At 38.6% G+C, this 20,877-nt stretch overlaps 1 long non-coding RNA gene across 2 annotated transcripts in view; it reads left to right on the top strand.

Moving 5' to 3' along the window:
- The first annotated feature begins 249 nt into the window (after positions 1–249).
- The window catches only part of LOC123371107, a 32,170-nt gene continuing 11,542 nt past the window's right edge, over positions 250–20,877 (top strand). For both annotated transcript variants that reach the window (XR_006579706.1, XR_006579705.1), the window contains exons 1-5: positions 250–510; positions 856–938; positions 1,710–1,826; positions 4,890–4,975; positions 5,222–5,325. This is a non-coding gene — a long non-coding RNA (uncharacterized LOC123371107). The remainder of the gene's footprint in view (positions 511–855; positions 939–1,709; positions 1,827–4,889; positions 4,976–5,221; positions 5,326–20,877) is intronic.

Genomic DNA, 20,877 nt, shown 5'->3' with positions numbered 1-20,877 from the left:
CGGGGTTCAGCTGACCGCCATATTTGGGGTCGGGAAGGAATTTTCCTCCAGGGCAGATTGGCAGTGGCCCTGGAGGTTTTTCGCCTTCCTCCGAAGCATGGGGCAGGGGTCCCTTGCTAAAGGAGTGGGTAGATCGGCTTATGTGGCCTGCATCTTGCAGGAGGTCAGACTAGATGATCATAATGGTCCCTTCTGATCTTGAATTCTATGATTCTATGATTCTATGACATACCATCTCTCAATAAGTCCAGCACAGCCAGTTTTTCCTCCAGCGTTGGAACAGCTCACTGTTTCTTCAGTTGAGCACCAGACGAAGTAGTTGGCTTGCATTTAGCAGCCATGTTATATGAAAAATACGTATCTTTAAGCACTCAGTGCGGCGAGATGCTCACACTGTGATAGGCACGTGGGAACTGAGACTGACTGAGGGAACAGGAGATTCATGTCTCCCATCTCACGCTCACTCCGGGGCATACACTCATTGGGTGGAATCGCCCGCACTATTTACAGGTATCTTGTTGTTTTTCTTTTTTTTGCCAAGTGCGTATAGTTGAATTTGTGTAAGTGAAATGTGCGTTTGATGCAACTCACCTGTACAGCCAGTGTGAGATCAGCGTTAGACCCATTATATCTGCTGTATGAAACTGCTTCTCTAAAACTGAATGGAATGGCTGTTTATTAATTTAAACGTTAGTACACATTTCCTAGAAATTTACGTCTCTTTAATGCAGTAGTCGGCCTCGGATGCCATGTAATGGACATATTTGTTTATTAATAATGCATTAAAAATGTCCCTTTCTTTGTAAAGAAAAAAAATCTGTTCTTCAGCTCTCAAGTCAATTATCTGTCCTCCAGGTGATTTTTCTTCTCCTGACTGGTTGCAGATTGAAAGTAATGCCTAGCCCAACGGGTTCCTGGTCCACCAATAGGGATTGAAGGTACAGTGATAGTACAGATAATAAATAATAAATGCTGGCAGGAAGGGTCTGAATTAGATTTCAAGATGGATGCATAGTTGGGAATAAGAATTGTGAACTAAGGGAGGGAAGAATTTTTTTTTCTTTTAAATCATGATCACAAGCTTTGTAATTTCCTTACTAAACCCCTTTGGATAAAAAAAGTCCTGCTCTAGCCCCCACCCCCAAAAGAAAGTTCTATCACTTTGAAAGACTCCAACAGCCATGTGGAAGGGCAGGTTTTACACGTCTAAACAAAATAAATAATCAAGTCTCAACACCTACTTGCCAAAACTCTCATTTCCTATGACATAAATGAAACTGTGTTGTTGATATAGTGGTGGTATAGTGCAATTTCTTCTTTTCTAAATGAACACAATGTCCTGGGTTCTGCAAAATCATTAAAAAGGTGATTTTACAGGTCAAGGGGCTTTAGGAACTGTATGAATCCACCAGACTTTATGAGTTTTCAAACTAGTTCACGTCTCAGAGTGAGAGTGAATATCTCCCAGCTCACAGAAAGCCTCTGCTTACAAATAAAGAGAGCAATGATGGACATGCAGGGCAAATTTTAAAACGTAATTAAAATATACCTGTGTTCTTATCCTATTGTAATTGTCTTTTTACTTAGCAATTGATCAATTTATGAATTGTGCTGTTGATCAGTTGTATTTGTTTATTCACAGTGGGCCTAATTCTAATCTCATGCTAGTCTTTAACTCCATGGTTTTCTGTTATTCACAATTTATGCAGGTGTTAGAGCAGAATCAGTGCCATTAAGGACCCCATTCCAAGGTACTTAAGATACATGCTAGCCCCATCTGATATCTGCAAGAAACTGTCTGACCTGAAAGTGAAAATAAAAGCCAGGTAATTTTTATGTTACTGCACTAATACTACACCAATAATTTCCACTTACATCCCAGTTCACATAAATGTTGACTATCATTTTTTCTGATGTCTTATGAACCTTTCTCATAACAATTACAGTTGGTACTAAAACAAAGACCATTGTTTAGCTGTTCATTAAACTGCATTTATTTTGCATGATTTTTGCATTATATGCCCAAAGCATACATATGCGAAGAATAAAATAATAGGGCCTAAGACAACTTGAAAACAGGTATCTGTTTGAATGTTCAAATGAACATAGGCCAAACTTGTAATACAAGTTGTTTCCAAATGCACATATGCTCCTCCCCCTAGAAAGTACTCCACCCTGCCATGCTTCCCGTGGGAGACAGTGTGCCAGCTATTCTTCCGAAAGTTATGTGATAACTACTTGAGAAACCAGCTCTTGATGCTGCCAGTCTTGTGACTATGACGTGTTTCCAAGATAACAGAAATTTGTTGCAGTACAGTTCTAGTAATTTCTCGGGTCCTTTGTTTCACTTGACGCAAGTAAGTCAGGTTATAGGTATATGTATAAGTCAGAAGCTGCACTGATATCATTAGTGTATGATCACTTTCCACCAATGGATCACAATAAAATGGATTTATGGTCTTATACCTGGCAGCAAAACTTGATTACCCCATTGCTCTAGAAGAGTAACTGTGGGAAATTGCCCCCCTCTCCCACGATATGGTCCTGATTTACACCACTGTCTATAAGATTCATAGATTCATAGATAGATTCAGATTCTAGGGCTGGAAGGGACCTCGAGAGGTCATCGAGTCCAGTCCCCTGCCCTCATGACAGGACCAAATACTGTCCAGACTATCCCTGATAGACATTTATCTAACCTATTCTTAAATATCTCCAGAGATGGAGATTCCACAACCTCCCTAGGCAATTTATTCCAGTGCTTAACCACCCTGACAGTTACAAGTTTTTCCTAATGTCCAACCTAAACCTCCCTTGCTGCAGTTTAAGCCCATTGCTTTTTGTTCTATCCTTAGAGGCTAAGGTGAACACCTTTTCTCCCTCCTCCTTATGACACCCTTTTAGATACCTGAAAACTGCTATCATGTCCCCTCTCAGTCTTCTCTTTTCCAAACTAAACAAACCCAATTCTTTCAGCCTTCCTTCATAGGTCATGTTCTCTAGACCAGTGTTTCCCAAACTTGGGACGCCGCTTGTGTAGGGAAAGCCCCTGGCGGGCTGGGCCAGTTTGTTTATCTTCCCCATCCCCAGGTCCGGCTGATCGCAGCTCCCGCTGGCCACAGTTCACTGCTCCGGGCCAATGGGAGTTGCTGGAAGCTGCAGCCAGTATGTTCCTCGGCCTGTGCCGCTTCCAGCCATTCCCATTGGCCTGGAGCAGTGAACCACCCGGCCCGCCAAGGGCTTTCCCTACACAAGCAGTCTCCCAAGTTTCGGAAATACTGCTCGAGACCTTTAATCATTCTTGTTGCTCTTCTCTGGACCCTCTCCAATTTCTCCACATCTTTCTTGAAATGCAGTGCCCGGAACTGGACACAATACTCCAGTTGAGGCCTAACCAGCGCATCCCAGAATCATGTTTGCTTTTTTTGCAACAGCATCACACTGTTGACTCATATTTAGCTTGTGGTCCAGTATAACCCCTAGATCCCTTTCTGCCATACACCTTCCTAGACAGTCTCTTCCCATTCTGTATGTGTGAAACTGATTGTTCCTTCCTAAGTGGAGCACTTTGCATTTGTCTTTATTAAACTTCATCCTGTTTATCTCAGATCATTTCTCCAATTTGTCAAGATCATTTTGAATTATGACCCTCCTCCAAAGCAGTTGCAATCCCTCCCAGTTTGGTATCATCTGCAAACCTAATAAGCGTACTTTCTATGCCAATATCTAAGTCATTGATGAAGATATTGAACAGAGCTGGTCCTAAAACAGACCCCTGCAGAACCCCACTTGTTATACCTTTCCATCAGGATTGGGAACCATTAATATCTACTCCCTGAGTATGGTTATGCAGCGAGTTATGCATCTACTTTATAGTAGCCCCATCTAAGTTGTATTTTTCTAGTTTATTGATAAGAATATCATGTGAGACCATATCAAATGCCTTACTAAAGTCTAGGTATACCACATCCACCACTTCTCCCTTATCTACAAGACTCGTTATCCTATCAAAGAAAGCTATCAGATTGGTTTGACATGATTTGTTCTTTACAAATCCATGCTGGCTATTCCCTATCACCTTACCATCTTCCAAGTGTTTGTAGATGATTTCCTTAATTAAATGGAAGAAAGGGGAAGTTGATAGTAATAAATATAAAGCAGAAGCTAGGGATTGTAGAAAATTGATAAGGGAAGCAAAGAGACAGAAAGCGAGCTCTCTGGCCAGCAGCGTTAAGGACAATCAGAAGGAGTTTTATGAAGTAGGATTCTTTTTTCCCTAATATAACAATTATATTGGTGCATTACTAGATAGACTTGTAGACTTATCAATAATAATGAAGAAAAGGCAAAGGTGTTCAATAAATATTTCTGTTTTGTACATGGGAGAAAAATGTAGTCATATTGTATGATGACATTCTTTCCATTCCACTAGTATCTCAGGAGGATGTTAAACAGCAGCTAGTAAAATTAGTCATTTTTAAATCAGAAGCTCTGGATAACCTGCATCTAAGAGTTTTGAAAGGGCTACTGGAGAAGCTCATTGGACCACTAACCCTGATTTCTAGTAAGCTTTGAAACACTGAAGAAGTTCTGGAAGATTAGAAGAAGCTAATGTTATACAATATTTAAAAAGGTAAATGGGATGACCAAGATAATTATAGGTCTGTCAGTGTGACCAATCCCAGGCAAAAGAATGGAGCGGATCAGTTGGATAAGCATCCAATAGTTTTATTGCTTATCTAAACCTCCAAATGATAGTGGCCTATGGAGGTACTGATAAGAAGTAATTAAGGTGCTATTACATATATGAGGAGGCAGCCAAGTGAATTCTGGTCATCTATGGAGTTCTAAATATACTGCTAGAATGAGGATGCTCTATCTTTCAACAGGAAGAGAGCCACTGGGAGAAGTGGAGCTGATAGTGCCCAATCTGGAAGACTCCAACTACGAGCCAGAACATGAAAGGCTCACAGAGGTAACTAGCTCAGTAAAAAGAATCTCTTTTTTGAAAGTTGTGTATATATATAATTTGGGAACTAGAGCAAAACCAAGGAGCAGAGACAGTAGTGTATGTACCATCAAAGCACAGTAACACAATGATGGGGAGAGAAGAAAATAATAATTTGCTGTGGCTGTTCGTTTTTAAAACCTAGGAATTCATGTAATTTGTGGTATACCTGAATTAAAATTAAAAAGCTGTCCCATCCTCTGCCCATAACAGGAAGGAGTAAGTACAGAGAGAAAAGAAAGGCTACAGAGGGTAAGGAAAACTGAAGAGATGTGTAAGGAGATAGCAGAGGATTTCTTTTAATAAGTTCTTTATTTGTAAGTATTACTCAGATTGTTTGGATGACTAATTCTCAGACTATCGGTTTTTCATGTTTGTTACTCATGTTCTGTGGCTGATCACTTAAGCCACATGGTATATTTTCTGCTATCTGATTGGTTGAATTAAATATTTCAAACAGAGGAATAATGATTGATGAATATTATGTGCCTGGTAAGAATTTTTGGGTGAATAAGCATTTGTATGAAAATGTGTTAATGTTTGTGAATCTCACCAGTTTTTTACAAATACTTAGTAACTGACCAAATAATAATGATTAATATATACTTCAACCCTCGAATCATAGCAAATTGAACCTGGCACTTGATTCATGAAAATGTTCACCCATTAGTGTTACTATTCAACCAGCTCTAGTTTTAACCCAAGCATTGTATGAGGCAAAGAGGGTAATCTGAGGGCTGCCAACCTGCAAAGATCCAATAAACATTACCAAAGTTCAAAGTGTTCACTTTTAAAACTGGCCCTGAAGCATTGGTGACATCAGGCTTCAAGAGATGGCCTGGCATAGACCCAGAGAAAAGGGGATTAGATGGAAGTCTGGGTAAATGGGAGTTTTCCCTGTATTAGGACTTCAGGATGTGATCCATGCTGATTTGCTATTAGCTGTTTAAAAGATGTGGATTGCAAAGTTAATTGTGTTGGTTCAGCAGTCTGCCTCCCCAGTTGCCATGCACTTGTCCCTATTCTATCAAATCCAGACATTTGAATGTGTTTTTCTAGTCAAGTTTTCATTTTCCTTCCATCCATGTGAGAAAGCATTACCCCGGTCTCCTTTCTGAGCTGACGGTTCAAGTACCTCTTTAAAAATGGCACTCTGGAATCATTGGTTTCATGGCAGAGGGACCACTGTACAGCACAATGGCAAAATGACCAAGATTTGGTATTCCATGGTTTCAAGGAATCTCACCTCAAAGTTTTTTCAGGCTTTACAGGTGTTTGCGGTTTCGATAATATTTCAGCAGCTTTAGCTAAAGAAAATACTTGATATAAGAGAATAGTTATAGCCATTAGTCATTTAAGTAAATATATTGGTGTCATTCCATTTACTTGCATGGAGGTGCACACGGAGTTAATGTGGCCCATTCTAGTAGCATACAGAGCTAAGAGAAAATCTTTGAGTGATGATGCCAGGGTCCAGTCCCTCTGTTGTCATTTTCAGTTCATCTTTAGCCACACTTTCAAACATAAATAGCTACACTAACTCTACAAAATAAACACAGGAATGCTTTGTGTGCACAGTTGTGAAAAATTATGCCCAGCAACCTATTTGTATGTGTATGTGCATTATTTTAGGTAGCTGTATTTGAAAGTTGGCCACTTGATATCAAAAACAAAAGTCTTTGCAGTTCATCTTTATCTTCATCCTAAGTTCCTTGGGTTGAAACAAGCTCATTACTTTTATTTTTTTTAAACTTGTATATAAATGATTGTAGAGCTATAGCAAATGTTTCCAATCATTTTTCAAACACAAAACCACTAGGCAATCTGTGTATTTACCATGCTTTGCTTTAATACATAAATCAAAGGACAATAACAAGCCTAACGTCAAAGAAATTTTTTGACACTTCATACATTAAATAAGAGCAGCCGATAAACAGTTTAGATGAAGTTATGGTTTGAAATGTAGTTCCCAAGAGGACCGTGGTTCATAAATTGTTTTTATACTACCTCTGTCATTGTTGATTTGAGATATGCACAAGACACCCACAATCATTACCAATGCTAGTACTACTTAACCTGCCTTTACTACAAGTGATATTTAGACAAGTACAGACTATCAACCATCCATTTCTGTGAGAAATGTGTAGTTTGGTTGTCATCACATATGTAGTATGTTGCCTTCCATTTTAAAGTTTGACACATAATAAAAAAAATTGAAAAAAATCAGCCTTTAACTTTTGAACATGCTTACAGATCATCTATTTCTGATCGGTGGCCTACTAATTGTTACAAAAGCAAAGTGGGACTAAGAACCGATGTTGGATGAATATTTGGTCTAGCCATGCTGAATCATGAAGCTGAGGCATTTCAAGGCCAGACAGTCATCTCCCAAATCTCCATGAAGGGTATGGGGGGTTTTCCCTTGATTTTTTTTTCATTAAAATATCTCACCATGTCTGTCACCTCAGATAGTCTGATATCATACTGTAAACATTTATTTCTTTACATTCCAGGAAATTTATATACAAATGATATACTTAATGCTCAGTAATTCCTTGGAAGCATGGAATAGTTTATACTGAAGACCATAGCTTTTGCTAGTTGCATAGTTAGCTAGCAGGATTCAGAACAAGAACGTAACCACTTCTAACTCAGAGAAACAAGGCGGGGAGGTAATATATTTTTGTTGGATCAACTTCTGTTAATGAGAGAGAGGAGCTTTCGAGCTTACAGAGAGCTCTTCTTCAGCTCATCTTCTGAAGAAGAGCTCGTGTAAACTCAAAAGCTTGTTTCTCTCACCAACAGAAGTTGGTCCAATAAAAGATATTACCTCACTCACTTTGTCTCTCTAATAGCCTGGGACCAATGTGGCTACAACAGCACTACATACAAGTTCTTACTTAGTTATTCTGGGGAAAGGGAATTTTTAAACTTCAAGAAAATATCTGGAGATTAGATTATTTAAAACTGTATATTCTACATTAAGGGCCTTATCCTTCAAACCTTTATTCACATGAGCTGGCCTTATCCTGAGTAAGTACTTCTCACAGGAGAGAGGGTTTGTAGGATTATGCCCCTCTATTATTGCACCAATGGATAACTGCTATATGAGAGTTAAGAGTTAAGCTGAGCATGAAAAAAGCATGCAACTAATTTTAGATATGTACGAAGAACAATATCTTATAAATAAAATGTCTACAGACATATTTAGTGAATTGATAAATTTATTAAGTGTACCAATCTGGCCTTTAAAGGTCAAGGTAAATCTATACAGTCTGAGGTGGTAGACCTCTCAAAGTGGTCTTAATCATCACGGTAACTATGTGACAGCACATTTGATGAAAGCTATACAAATGTAGTATTGTGCCCAAAGTGCAACTCTATGCCTTCAGTACAAACAGATTTTGAGAGAGACGTTATGCCTTTGGTAACGGGCAGTACTTTAAAAGTATATCCTTAACACAAATCCTTCCGATGAACTATGTGCAAGCAGAGTTCTTAAAAAGAATTTATTTGAAGGGAAGAATACATGGCCCAGCAGATTTACTATTTGCTGTGCTTTCAATTCATTCTTCTAACACCTCTACACAGAGATTTCACAGCAATATACACAATTATTTGAATCAGAAAGTAAATCTATCTGAAATAAACCATAAGTATACCCCCATGCTTAATATTTGCTTGCAGTTTTGTAAGGGATGGAGTAGTTGGCTGATAGCAAAGCTTTTTGTTTCTTTTTTTTTTCCCCTCCCTGGATGATTTATATCAGTATGTGTCATTGATGCTGTAGAAACACTTCAGCAGTTAGCTGGAAGCTAGAGGGCTAGATCTGCAAAGTTAGACTCAGGCAATTGTGTGCATGCATCTCTGTGTGCCACATTTATAAATGCAAACACCCAATGTGCCTGTGCATATGGGATATTTGCACCAAATATGTTGGGTGCATAACTAACTCTGAAAATCTGTTCTCCAGTCACCAGTGGATAGTTCCTAACTTGTCATACATAGTGAATTGTACATATTGCCAAACAAAATATGCATTTTCTTTGCTTATTTATTTTAAATGTAATGGAGAAGCCACTGCTGTTCTTCCAGCTTCCAGTAACATTACAGCATATAATTCATTCTCCCTAAAACCACAGATATTTTTGAAGGGGTGGGATGTAGAATTAATCATCTTGTGGAGCGTTTATCCTTTTATGGTATGAGGAGCCAAGCTCACCTTTGGGCTGTGTCCAAAGTAAAAAAAACCTACAGAGAAAAAATGTATTCCTGGAAAGATATGAAACTATGCCAGGCATTAACATTGATAGCATGTTGATCTAGCTTCTGTCTTTCCTACTGCACTCATAAATTACCATTCCCTCATCAAATCTAAGCAACTCTTCTTTATTCACATTTTCATTGACTTCTTTGCACACAGTGAACAGCACCCTTTCCCTCACACATACTCTGTTCCTCCTCCTCTTTACACAACTACTCCTTCCTCATTGCTTTCACTGTTCCTCTTCTTTTCTCCTTTGTCTCTGTCTCCCACATTTTGCCCCCAGCAATTGTGCCCTGTTTGAACTTCTCTACTCCATTGATTTCAGTTGCTACCTTTATGCTGATAAGGCAGACTTGCATCTCCATATCTCATCTTCAGTCCTGGCTTGCGTTACTATAAGCCACTTTAATATCTCCTCCTGGGTGTCCTGCTGCTTCCTAAAATTAAATATATCAAAAACTAAACTTCTCATCTTTCCTCCTAACTTATCTTCCTTCCCCACTTCTCCCTTATTGTTGACAACTCCATTATATTCTCAGTTACTAAAGATGACAAGTTTGGAGTGATTCATTCTTTAACTCTTCCCTTTCTGTCACTTTTTATTTCCAGGTTTCAGAGTAGCAGCCGTGTTAGTCTGTATCCGCAAAAAGAACAGGAGTACTTGTGGCACCTTAAAGACTAACAAATTTATTTTAGCATGAGCTCTCGTGAGCTGCAGCTCACTTCTTCGGATGCATAGAATGGAACACACAGACAGGGGATATTTATACATACAGAGAACATGAAAAGGTGCTGACGATAGCTCATCTCAATTGATTAGACTCTGCCTGTTGGTATGCATACTTCCACCTTTTCATGTTCTCTGTATGTATAAATATCCCCTGTCTGTGTGTTCCATTCTATGCATCCGAAGAAGTGAGCTGCAGCTCACGAAAGCTTATGCTAAAATAAATTTGTTAGTCTTTAAGGTGCCACAAGTATTCCTGTTCTTTTTATTTCCAGGTTCTCAGTAAATCCTCTTGCTTTGTCCTCTACATCTCAGATACCTGCCACCCTGCTTCCTAGCTCCATTCCTAAAATAGAACTTAGATCCCTGCCCTCACCATCTCTCACCTAGATTACTTTTAAACTATCTACCCAGCCTCCCTGCTTCTTCAGTTCATACAATATGCTGGAACTAAAATCCTTGCAGATAACAGGCAACTCTCTACTGTGATCAGGACTTCTCTAGTCTCCTCTGTTTAGGTTCTAATATCATGATACACGAGTGCCTTCCAGGTCTCTAAGACCAAACAAAGCATGTGGAGCACCAATTAGTTGGCTTTAACTGTGTCCCAGCAGGGATTGGCGAGTAGTCTTGTGACAATAGAAAATAACCTGCTAACAACCAATCCTAGGTCATGACCCAAAGGTTAAGAATCACTAACTTAGAACATTGAATTTCTCTACTGCCATGGTTGTAGGTTTAGTTTGTACTTTCCAAGGGGTTAAATACAAACTGCTGTAGAAGTTATTTTGTATATAGTAGAAGGTATTTTAATTTATTTTCCCTATATGTCAGTTAATCATCCAATATTGTGCTATAGCTTATAGGAAACGCATTCGTTGTATTCTTTAATTATTCTGTAAAATAACTTTGCTGTACATACAGGCTGTGCTTTAGCATAATACACAAAGTACTTTCTTTTTTACACTTGATAACACTGCAAAAAATGACTAGTTTCACTTTCGTTGCTTGTGATTCCTGTGTTAGCCTGAGAATAGCATTACCTAATTTTATTTTTAGAAATTTTTTAGGAAAAAAAATTAAGAGAGCAAGTAGAAGAATTTTCAGCCACAACAACTCCTTTTCATTCATAATTGCTTTGAACCAGCATCCTCTGAAAGAGGACTCCCCTGAGTCAAGGTTTATAGTCAATCCAAAAAAAAGTGGGGGGGTACTTTACTTTGCCATTTTAATTGTAGGATAGGGGCCTTTAACTTTCCAGGAGGCTTTACTAAGAAAATTTCTGCTGAGCAGAACTTCCTTGAACCTAGTAATCAGAGCCACAGGATATGTGTTAATTGTCCCTGACATGCAGAATTATCTGCAGTTACCCAAGCTCATAGCACCACTGCAGACATATTATTTTTCAAAAACAAGGTTTAAAATTATGTACAAATTAAATTACCAAAAATTGACTCTCATTCAAATAATGTCATAGGGCTGACTTAAACCCTGCAAAAGCAAGAAGAATCAAAGCCAAGGCTGAAACTCTGTCCTTAACTCACCCTATTGTAACTCTACCCCTGTGTATAGCAGTAAAAACTGTGTTACAAGTGAGATCACCCCTTGTTTATAGATTCCTGTTGTACCAAGCCATACCTGGGTTGGTTAAACATAAAGTTTATACCTTAATTTTGAATTTCCTTGCTTCTCTGGTCTAAAATCAGAAATTTCAATGTTATGTACAACATCGGGGTTCTTTCCTTAGTATGAGCAGTATAAAAGAGCACGCAAGAAAGAAAAGGACAATTTTGTTGAGTCTTGAGGAAATGTCTGAGTCAATTTCAAATCAACATGTGTATATGTCTCAAAATGTACAGAGTTTTAACAATTTTAGAGGAGCTTATACAACATTTTCCTTGGAATTATTTGTCATAGTTGACAAACATTGAGTAATTCATAAATAATCAATTTAACAAATTTCTATTTATTTTCTGATTGTAACATCCCCAAAACAAGTCATGATTTAAATCTATTCATTATTTGTTTATAGTTTCTACAAATAATTCTTTTTCTATAGCTTGTTTCAAGTTGTTGGAAGTATTCCCAATTCAAAAGACAAAATTTGAGCTGTTTTGATTGGACACAAATCTCATGTTAGGAATGGCTATACTGTTGGCGGCTTGTACCTACCTCTCCTAATTGGCTAAGAATTGTTCGCACCTCTTCTTTTTGTTACTCTGTCTCTATTGTTCACCCCAGCTCTTGTTTCATCCTTGCATTAAATCTTGTCTTTTAGACTAAGTTCTCTAGGGCAAGGCAATCATTTTCTATACTTCTGTACAGCATCTAGCACAATGGCGTCCTGACTTGCTTCATCTATAGGTGCTACTACAATATAAATGTTAAATAATAATGTGCTCTAATTGGATGAGCATAACTCTGAATCATTTTATCCTGTGCTAATTTTGACATTCAAATTCAAAGTCTGCTTTCAATACATATTCTATAACACTTACCTAAAATGTTCTGTTTCAACAAATTTTGCTGTTAGTAAATTTTGCTGTTAGTATATTCTTTATGTCTGTGAACCACTAAACTCCTCTGTACCAGCATTACTTTTGCACAAAATGAACAGAATGGGAGTTAACATAGTTGAAATTAATTCATTTAAAAATCTGAATGAATATTTATGGAATTTTTTTTGCAATAACAGTCCAGTTCTACTGTTAGTTATGGTGATTCCACTGCTTTTGGCTATACCAAGTTTGCTGTCTTATAGATCTGTTAATAATGGATCATTGATTTTATGGCATTTTCTTTTCCTGCCAGGCCACATTGTGGAACTGACTATGAATGGGGGACAGTTGAAAGTCAAATTAATAGACACCAGATACTGCAATGAAAATAGTGGTGTGATGGGGAAACAGGTTCAAGTTTAAAAACTAATGTTAGCCATTAAAATGTTACATTTGTGATGGATTTTTACCACTAAATATTGACTTGAACTTAAAATAAAAAGGTATTGTAATTTATAGCATTTGTGTTTTTAGAGATAAACTCAGAGCTCAAATAAAAATGTATCTTATTTATATCAACAGCTAACAACAGACAGTGCACTAGACGTAAAAAAAATGTAGAGATGACTTATTTCAGACCCTTTTTATACTATTCTTAGTTAAAAATAACCTCAAGAAACTAGTTAAATGCTTAATGTGGACTCGGTACTTTAAGAAAGAAAACAAATACATTTTCAGATTTAGTACCATATAAAAATCTGCTGCTGCTCCATACACAGTAACTTCCTCCTAGGAGAGGATGGCTTTGTTGTCTAAGCTGCGTGATTGAAATAAATAGACCACGTGGAACCACCGGTTTAAATCCCAGCAGGATTCACTCAGACTTCCATCTTGCCAGGGTATATATAGTTCCATGCAGCTAACTATCTCTATGTCTTTCAGATGAGACCTTATAAATGTAGGTTCTGTCTGCTGTGCTTGGACATTAAATACTCTATTCCACCTTCTGTAAATGTAGAGGTTTGCCATGGAGTTCTTAGCCAAAATTCTTCCTCTACTTCCCTTCCCACAGTCTTGCACCTTGTTAGTTACCACCTTCAACTCCAGAGCTGGCTGCATTTCACTGGTGCCACATGTAAGTGTGTAGGGCTATTTCATCCCTTTCAATGAAAAAAAAACTGCTCAGGGGCAAAGTTACACATGAAACTCTGTGAGTTGACACTTGCAGAGCCCCCATCGTGGTATCCCATTAGGTAAGAGGAGTTTTTGTGAAGGGGATACGTGACATGGTCCTCTAACTGTAAAAATCCTCCAAGAGATCCTGTGTGTCTTGGGGCAGCCAAAGAAGATGAGTTCCTGCCTATTAGTCCCTAAGCATCTCTTTTCCCCAGCAGCATGGCCCTCTTAGGATTTCTGCTGTCATCACCTCTTCACTTGTGCCAGGTGAAAAGGTAGTGATGGCCTGGTCTCTGTGGGAGTTAAACTCCCATAGGAAATTTCCCCATCGGGTGCTAGAGGTTGATTCCTGTAAGATGTTTGCACAGTGCCTATCACATTGGGGTCTTGGGCAGTACTGGGAATGTGGCTTTTAGGCCTTACTGCAATACTACTAATAATAATAAATACTAAAGAGAGCAGATATTTCCCAGCCATGTTCCCCTCCAGCCAGGACAACCAATCAATGCATTCACGTGGAGAAATTTCCCATCAGCTCAATGAGGGAGGGGGGATTTATGCTGTGTTGGCTATCTTCTTTCCAACAGGCTTAGAATCTCTAGTACGGGATTTTTACTCCTTTTAGCCCCTCTGGGTTGCTAACCACCCCCTATTCATGCCAGTGGCTAAGGATTATATCAGGACACAGAATAAATCGTACAAAGTACATTTACACTTTAATGACCAAAGTATGGCTTCCCCAGCACAGATAATCCAGAGTGGAGAGAAGGCAAAGGGAAGCACCTCTGCCACCTCACAAGACACTATGCCAGCTTGTGCCTGATGCAGGCATAGTAACTCCAGCCATCACTACTCAATCACTACCACACCCTAGAACACATCCTCTGCCTCTGAAAGCCATAATGTAACACAAAATACTCATGCATCAGACCCGAACAGTTCAAATGAAGTAGTACAGCCTGATATCCTTTTTCATTGCCCTTCTGGTAGGGCTCAGGTCTGCAATGCCCCTTGCTTTCAAAGAAAGGGGATTGTGCTCAGCACCTCACTAAGGCCCTTAGGATAAAATAAATTAAACTCCAGAAAGATGTCAAAAGGAAATGAAAATCAAAAAAACTATGGCCAGGTCTACATTATAAACTTACATCAGTACAACTACGTCACCCTGAGATGTGAAAAATCCACCCCCCGAGCGATGCAGTTATACTGACCTAATCCTCAATGCAGACAGCGCTATGTCGATGGAGAACTTCTCCCTTCGATGTAGCTACCGCCTCTCACAAAGATGGATTAACTACACTGACGGGAGAAGCTCTCCTGTCAGCATGTTTGTGTCTTCACTGAAGCATTACAATGACGCAGCAGATTTGTAAGTGTACACTTGCCCTATGTTGAAGTGTTGTCAAATGTCCACTGTAAACCCACAAAAGCTAACATATGGTTGAAACGGCACCCTTAGTTTGTTCCATTATTCTTAACTCTCTCAACAAATATGATGGGTTACACAAATGCAAACAGTTATTGGTTTTGTATTACCTAGCCATAAAATATACATTCCCACAAGTGCATGGAGATAGGGAAGACTAGATCCCGTATTGTGGCTATAATATCAACGCTGAAGTCTGAATTTCCTGTTGTTGTTGTTGTTTTGTGGGATTAAGTCTGATCCTGAATTTATTTCAACATGTTTTTATGGTTTAGTAGGATGATTGTCTGGATATGAAATATTAAATGGAACCTGATTGTTGGAGCATGAACCTTTCATCATATATTGGAGCATGAACCATTTGTCAGGTTTAACATGGTCATAGTTACACCAGCTGAGGATGTACCACACACTCTGTGCCTGAGTGCTACGTTTTGCCTTTGGACCTTTGATTTAACTGACAGATGTAAGAGAAGAAAAAACATTCGGACAAATACCTTTCTAGTGATGGCACAGCTGTGGATGATGGACAGACTACTGTTCTTTAAACAATATGCAGGAGAGATGAGGGTCAGGGTATCTCCTCTTGTTTGAATGACAGAAGATCCTGGCTTAACTGAAGATCCTCAGTAAAGCTAGGAAACTGCTACCAGACCTTTAACAGCAAAAACAAAGATCAGTTTCTGAGATCCATGCAGTAAGAGCCTGATGGTATTATTTGGCCAAAAACCCAAAATGTTTATTATAACCCAAGCCTCAAATGTGTTTCATCAAGGTTCATGAATGCTTTGAATGAACTAGGGCTGATTTATGGTCTTGGCTGGAAACTATGAGAAACACAAAGGTTTCACCTCGTTTCCAACTCAAACCTGGTATAATTCATGAGTGTCAGCTGAGATTTACTTATGAGATTTGGAAAGTCATGCAGATTCAATATTCAAAGTAAACCAAGGGGTGCATAGTCATGCAAACCACAAAGGCTTACATACAACTTCTGTGAAGCAAACACAGTCAATTTCATTCACATATATTCTGTAATCAGCAGGAAAAACCCATCATATACCCTCAGTCTCTCTTGCCTTCCCACATCCTGTTTCTCCTTATCCTCCTAGCCTCTCTATCTCTCCTTCATCTGCTCCTCTTCCCTGAGTATCTTTCATCTTCTTTCCCACATATCTTCCCTACACTAACACATTGTTGTTCTTGCCACTCCCTCTCAATTTCTTCTCTCTCCACGTTTCTCTCTCTCTTATCCTTTCTGATCACAGGGCTGGCTGACCTGCTCACTCTGTATGCCCCTGCCTCCTGCTATCTCCAGTCTTTGCTGTCAAAGACTGTACAGAGCATGGCACAAACCAGAGTCGATGCCCCTGGGAACAGTACAGCAAGAAGTCAAACAACTGGTTCAGCACAATAAAACAGTGCCTTACAGAACGGAGGTGGGTCACCATTTTCAACGTTGGAGACAGTGGAACAACCCTTTATAAATACAATCGATGTGTGTCTGAGCATCAGTTTTTGTTGCTTTGTTAATCATTTGCCTGTACTACTCAGACCCTAGGCCTGAGCCTCAATGGCATAAAGATCAATCACGTCTTAGTGGTAGCAAAGGACTTCTCAATCTCCACTCATGTCCCAAAAACTAGTGGCCATTACCACTTTTGTTTGAACTTATGCCCAAGTCCTTGACTTTTTATCTTCTACAAATCTGAAAAATACAAATAGCAAGTAATCAAAAATGAAACCAGTTCAGTCTATAACTTATGACTATTGTCTTCATGTCCTTTGCAGTCAAATGCACAGGCCTGTGACCAGCTTTGCTTCTTTATTTAGATTTATGATACTGTACATGACTTTACAATTATACTGGTGCTATTTAATAAGACCAACACTGAATACCTTGCAGAAGACAGTGGAATGGATTAAGAAGCAAAGTGAATGGCATTGGAAGGCACAAGCAATTACTGAAAAGGTTTCCAGACATAAAGCAAAGTTATGGGACCCTGTTTCAAACGATAACTTCCACTGTCAATTAGTTCTGTTCATATGTGTCATCAAAACTCAGGCATAAGGCAACTGGAACAAAAATGTTTACATTTTACCAGTGTTTTATATTCAATTAAACATCTTTGCTGCTATTTACATAGTTGAATGGCACTATATTTACACCCTGCAATTTCATGTTATTTTTATGTAAATATTTATTTAAAGCCAGACATAAATTCAAATTAGTTCTGAACAAGCCACTAAAATAAAATAAACTTAAATTTAGTGTTGATCACAAATTATTATAAAACTTAAGCAGCAAACTTGTTAAAATACAAAGTGAAAAGCAAACAATATTAAACCAAGCTGAGCAAATTTAGGAGAAACTACCATGCAAGCTTGCTTAAAAAAAAAAAGTTTTCCTATTTTGCTAGATTTTATCAGCTGAGGGTAAACTTAATTTAAATTCAGTGGAGATCTTAACTCAAACATGCCTAAATGGAATAGTGGGTTAGAGCACATGCGGATACCTGAATTTCTGCTTTCAGCATAAAAACTGGGAGCAGAATTTGGCCCTCAAATTCCAATTCTAGTACAATGCATAAAGGACAGTTTTATTCTTCCATCCTGTTTTCTATCAAAACCTCTGAAAAGCACATACTCCCTCACCAGCTTGCCAAAAGTAAACCAAAAAAAAAAGAATGGAAAAGCGCAAAATTAGCTCATAAGTCTCCTTCACTCCTGTTTGCCTGACATCCTGTTTCTCTTTGCAAATCAAAGTTGTACCTAATGTAAGTTAGACTGTAAACTCCTCAGAGTAGTGACTATCTCTTTAGCCCCTCTGCAATTCTCTCCATGTTCCCTTAAAATGTTATGTATAAATATTAAATACTAACAGGCCAAATCTTTAAACATGTTGGGCATTTACAAATTCCCCTAAAGTCAATGGTAGCTGCAGGTGCTCAGCAACAAAAACTAAAAGCTTGAAAGTCTCACCTGGTTTTGGGCTTCCTTACAAACTTAGAACCCAGATTGTGTTCTTTTAAAGACTGATGAGTCACAAGTGTTTTGAGCAAACCAGTGGCCCAATTTCAGGGCAACATGGCCCTGATTTTCAGATTTCCAGATTAAAAACTGTCAAAGTGGAGTTAAAGTGGAGAGTACATATTACTAATTTAGGTTAAAACTATTACAAGAGTGTTGTAATTATACAAGAACAAACCTAAGAAATTCAGATAAACACTAAAAGAAATCTAGACACCTTTAGGATATGGAAATGTACAGTTAAAGCAGCAAAACAGCCTTAACACTGCCCTGTAGGGACACTGTGAGGAGGAAAAGAATGAAACAAAAATCTAATGTGTCTTTAAAAATCAATTTAATCTAATATGGAACCATGAGCACTTTTATGCACTGATCATATTCCTCTGGTTATTTCATGGATCACTACAGGGTGGAGTTAAAGTTGTTTGGGTGCATTAACTGCACATTTCCATACTTTAACATGCTTGCAGTTCTTGTAAGATTCACCTTCCCTCTGACAGCACATTCATCCCTGAGGGCAGCTTGATTTCCTTCCCTTTGGGAACTTTGGGAGGCAGTGGGCATGTTATACTTTCTATCCTAAGACCAATAAGTATATTCATGCTGGAAAAGAAACTAAACCAGAGGTGAAATTCACCCTAGCCAGCAGGTCTAAATAACTCCTATACATCCCTTAAGACACCCTTGAAGCCATATTTTTAGAGATGAAATGGTATTAAAGTGGTGCATAGGCCTTATGTTGGGGCTCTGCACAGGGCTAACTTCACCTCCTGAGAACAGCAGGAAGTTATGTGATTTCAGTTTGCCACCAAGGTGCGTGCTGTCCCTGGTGACTCTGATATAGAAGTGTAAATTACCAACTACTGAATACAGAAATTGTCATTAAGGAAAGAGTACAAGAGGAAGAGGCCCATCACAGAGCCACAGCTACAGAAGGAGGATAATGATTGATTTTCTTACCACTCAGCAGCACCAGTGAAGCTACAAACATATATTGTTTTTACTCCTCTAGGAGTTATTTATTGGACAGAGGGAGGGCGGATAGCACTTCCTTTGAAGTCAAACATCTTGCTTGGATAAGCAGATACGTTGCATGAAATGAAGTAATAAAAGGACAAAATGCTTTATTAAATCTTCTTTATCACAATAGTGTGTTCCAATAGCATGATCTAATTAAAGACGTATATGAACCCCTTTTCATCTGAGGATTAGTTCAGAGGCCTTCATTTATTTTGAAACAAATATACTGCTGAACAGTTTCCAAGATTTCCAATGATGTATTCTTCCCATTTTGTCTATTAGGTATTTAGCTACATCTCCAGGGTCTGTTTTTAAGGGAATAAAAGATGACTGTGGTTTAGGGGGAAAAAGGACATGTGGTCTTTTTTATTATTTCTATGGGAAATACTCTGATGATCCACTAAATACAATAAAACTTCATCATTTTTCAGAACTTTCTCTGATATGGAAAGATGTGTGATGAGGAGAGAGTTACTATATCAGACCCAGTGAACAAAGGGTTAACTTTAATTCGGCTTTCCCCTCTGGTTGGATAGGTGCTCGGGGAAGCAACTATAAAAGCAGCTGATTGGAAGACACAATAGGGTGAATGTCTGAAGAAAGCTGATTGGCTGTAGGAAGCCCATGGTTCATAAAGACCGGGTAGAACCCTAAGCAAGAGAGTTATTCTGTTTATTCTCTGTTTGTGCTAACTATTTTGCTTTTAAACATTAACCCTTAAGGCAAATACTTTGCTGGGTGACTAAGCAGAAAAAAACATCTTCAGTCCATTGCCTATGCTCAATTATCCCCCTATTGTCCACAGTTGGCTTTGGTTTCTTGACATCCACCATTTGCCTTATCCATATTTCCCTTTCTACTCCAGCAAATGGGGTTTTATTGTATTAGGAACAAATGAACTAAAAGAAGACCTAATCCTCTATAAGAACATGTTTTATATACTACTATACAGTAAAACTGTTAATTTTCTGTTGGTTTCAGGTTTCTAACAGGTAGGATTTGTGAACTTGACAAATAACTCCAGCCATTACTGCCTGCTTCAGAATCATTACTAAAGTTATTTGAGCAGTAGACATGAAAAAATTGTAACTCTCCAAAGGGCTGATCCTGAAATTAAACTGACCACTCCCTTTCAGGTTCTTAGCAGTTTGCAAGATCAGGTTCCAAACAAATTAACATGAATTTTGTACGGAAGGACCTGATGCACTTTTGGAAACTCATCTAGATATTGGTAAATTTTTCACTGAGTTAGAGTGATTAGCTGTGGTCAGTCCCTGTCAGGAAACAAAACTATTGAACTGGTGAAACATCATGCATTAACTTACTGCATCATTCAACTTTGCTATTGGGGTACTTTTTTTCAGTGTGGCTAATACAGTACTGTCCTATCAATTCACTTTTGTTTTGGGTTGGAGCCTGGTGGAGTGGGTGGGCCCCACTCCACGCAACCCCCTTGGCAGTCGGGTTGTGGCTGTGACCACTAGGCCATGCTCCCCAGCCAATGGTCCAAGTGAGGACCATTACACCAGGAAATATCTTGATCAATTAATAGTCATATGAATAGCAAGTTAAATTTCTCTAGGGGCTGCTATACAACAGTTGTAATGGATTTTTGTGACCATTGATGAGCAGGTTGCAATAGTACCAGTTGGTTAACAATGCCCACACTTATAGTTTGGAGCAGGTGGGGCTTATAATTTAGTTTCACGCTTAGAAACTAAAAAA

Source organism: Mauremys mutica, chromosome 5 (genome assembly GCF_020497125.1).
Source record: "Mauremys mutica isolate MM-2020 ecotype Southern chromosome 5, ASM2049712v1, whole genome shotgun sequence".
NCBI classification, from domain to species: Eukaryota; Metazoa; Chordata; order Testudines; family Geoemydidae; genus Mauremys; species Mauremys mutica.
Note: the sequence above shows the minus strand (reverse complement) of the source record. Positions and strands in the feature narration are given on the sequence as shown.